Source organism: Balaenoptera ricei, chromosome 6 (genome assembly GCF_028023285.1).
Source record: "Balaenoptera ricei isolate mBalRic1 chromosome 6, mBalRic1.hap2, whole genome shotgun sequence".
Taxonomy (NCBI): Eukaryota; Metazoa; Chordata; class Mammalia; order Artiodactyla; family Balaenopteridae; genus Balaenoptera; species Balaenoptera ricei.
The window spans coordinates 82,679,951-82,682,535 of NC_082644.1; the positions used below are offsets into that span (position 1 = coordinate 82,679,951).

Genomic DNA, 2,585 nt, shown 5'->3' on the forward strand with positions numbered 1-2,585 from the left:
TTGTGGTGATGATTGCACAACTGTAAATATACCAAAAGCCACAGAATCATACACTTTTGTTTTTAATTGGAGTATAGTTGCTTTACAATGTTGTGTTAGTTTCTACTGTACAGCAAAGTGAATCAGCTATACATATACATATATCCACTCTTTCTTTAGATTCTATTCCCATATAGGTCATTACGGAGTATTGAGTAGAGTTCCCTGTGCTATACAGTAGGTTCTCATTAGTTAGCTATTTTATACATAGTATCAATAGTGTATATATGTCAATCCCGATCTCCCAATTCATCCCACTACCTCCTTCCCCCATGGTATCCATACATTTGTTCTCTACATCTATGTCTCTATCTCTGCTTTGTAAATAAGATTGTCCATACCAATTTTTTCAGATTCCACATATATGTGTTAATATACGATATTTGTTTTTCTCTTTCTGATTTACTTCACACTGTATGACAGTCTCTAGGTTCATCCATGTCTCTACAAGTGACCCCGTTCCGTTCCTTTTTATGGCTGAGTAATATTCCATTGTATATATGTGCCACATCTTCTCTATCCATTCATCTGTTGAGGGACACTTAGGTTGCTTCCATGTCCTGGCTATTGTAAATAGAGCTGCCATGAACATTGTGGTACATGACTCTTTCTGAATTATGGTTTTCTCAGGGTATATGCCCAGGAGTGGGATTGCTGGGTTGCATGGTAGTTCTATTTTTAGTTTTTTAAGGAACCTCCATACTGTTCTCCATAGTGGCTGTAAATGAGTGACTTGTATGGTTTGTGAATTACATCTCAAAAAACTGTTAAAAAAAGAAAAACCTAGGTGCACATGGTGACTGAACATTTTAGTTGAATGACTTTGGTGGGATGAGTTACTTCATCATCGTTGTCGCGGCTGCACCGGTGGGAACGGGGCATGGGGCTCAGAGTGCCAACCGGGGGGCGGGTAGGTGGCAGGGGACGCAGGCATTGTCGGTTGGGTGCGAGTCCGCCGAGCCAACGAGCGGCTTCTCACCCCTTCTCTTGCCCGTCGGAGCCCCGTTCAGCCGGCGTCACCATGACCGAGGCCGGTAGCCAGGGCGGGAACCTCCGCGACAAGCTAGACAGCAACCAGCTGGCCCTGAGCCTCAGCGACCTGAATGAGGTCCCGGTCGAGGAGTTGGCTGCACCCCCCATCCACCATGCTGGATCTGCCCTGCAGTAAACGGTCTACTCTTCCGTCGGATTTCCGTGGCCTCACCCACCTGGTGAAGCTGGGCCTGAGGAAGAACAAACTGCGGCAGCTGCCAGCGGGTTCGGCCGCCCGGTCAACCTCCAGCACCTGCACCTCCTCCACAGCAGGCTGGTCACCGTGCCCGTCAGCTTTGCTCAGCTCCGGAGTCTGAGGCGGCTGGGCCTGAAGGGTAACCCCCTGGATCCTGGGGCGAGAAGCAGCGCAAGCAGGGCGCCAACAGGGTGTTAGAGCACCCGAAGGCGGTGCGGCTCGGTCAGGAGCCAGAGAGGCAGCGGCAGCCGGAAATAGACCGAGAGGCCGAGGAGACGTGGGAGGCCAAGCAGCGAGCTCAGGAGGCGCCGGAGCGGAACTGCGGAAGCGGAGAAGGCGGAAGAGAAGGAGCGCCGGAGAAAGCGGTAGGACGCCCTCAAAGCAGCCAAGCGGGAGCCGGAGGAACCTAAGAAGGAAACAGATCAGATCAGGCCCCGAAATCTGAGGCCGGCTCTCGGCCCCGGAAGCCACCACCCGGGAACCACACTCGATCCTGGGCTGCGCTGAGGCCGCTGCTGCTGCGTGTGGCTGGCGGGCTGCTTGCTTGTCGGGTGACGGAGCTGCAGCAGCGGCCCGACTGCACCAGCGTGAACACCATCTACGACAACGCGCTCCGGCGCTGCGCAGGCACGCCCTCCTCCAGTGGGTCCTGCAGACCGATTCTTAGCAGGGAGCTTGTCCTCCACGCCTGCTGCCCCCCAGCCTTGGAGCTTGGACTCCCGTGGAGTTGGGTTCTGCTGGACACAACCTCTTTTTAGTGTCAGACCTACCTGCCATCATCACATGGCTGCCGTTTGGTACTTGAGACCTCCTCTTTGTAAGACTCCTTTGTTCCTTCGTCAGGGTCCCCCTGGTGGAATAAGGAGAAATAGGAGGTGGGGATACCTCCTGCATGCTTAAAAGAGTCGGCTTGGGGTGGGGAGAGGAAAAAGCATAGCCTTTCCTAGTTGTTATACAAAGCTGTGTAAAGGCAAGACTCATTTCTACTAAAGGTCAGCTGTCACACTACATTTATAATTGTGTGTGTCACAAGCCCTTTCTTTCATTCCTCCCTGGGGAGCCAGGGCAGATCAGGAGGCAGTGTGTTACTGGGGACTAGGGGAACACCGTACTCGGCAAATCTAGTCTAAATGGGGGGGGGGGGGAGGGGCATACCTATTTTTTAAGGACCTCAGACATTCAGATATTTTAACAGTCATACAAGATCTCAGGCTGTGACAGGACTTTCAGACCACCCGGTCCAATGTAACACTTGTAGACAGGGAAACTGAGGTCTTCCAGGACTTGCCTCCGGTCTCCCAGCTAATTTGAGGCAGAA

At 52.2% G+C, this 2,585-nt stretch overlaps 1 pseudogene; it reads left to right on the forward strand.

The window, feature by feature from the left end:
* Positions 1-1,060: 1,060 nt before the first annotated feature.
* Positions 1,061-1,934, forward strand: LOC132367873 (leucine-rich repeat-containing protein 59-like; annotated as a pseudogene).
* The last annotated feature ends 651 nt before the right edge of the window (positions 1,935-2,585 follow it).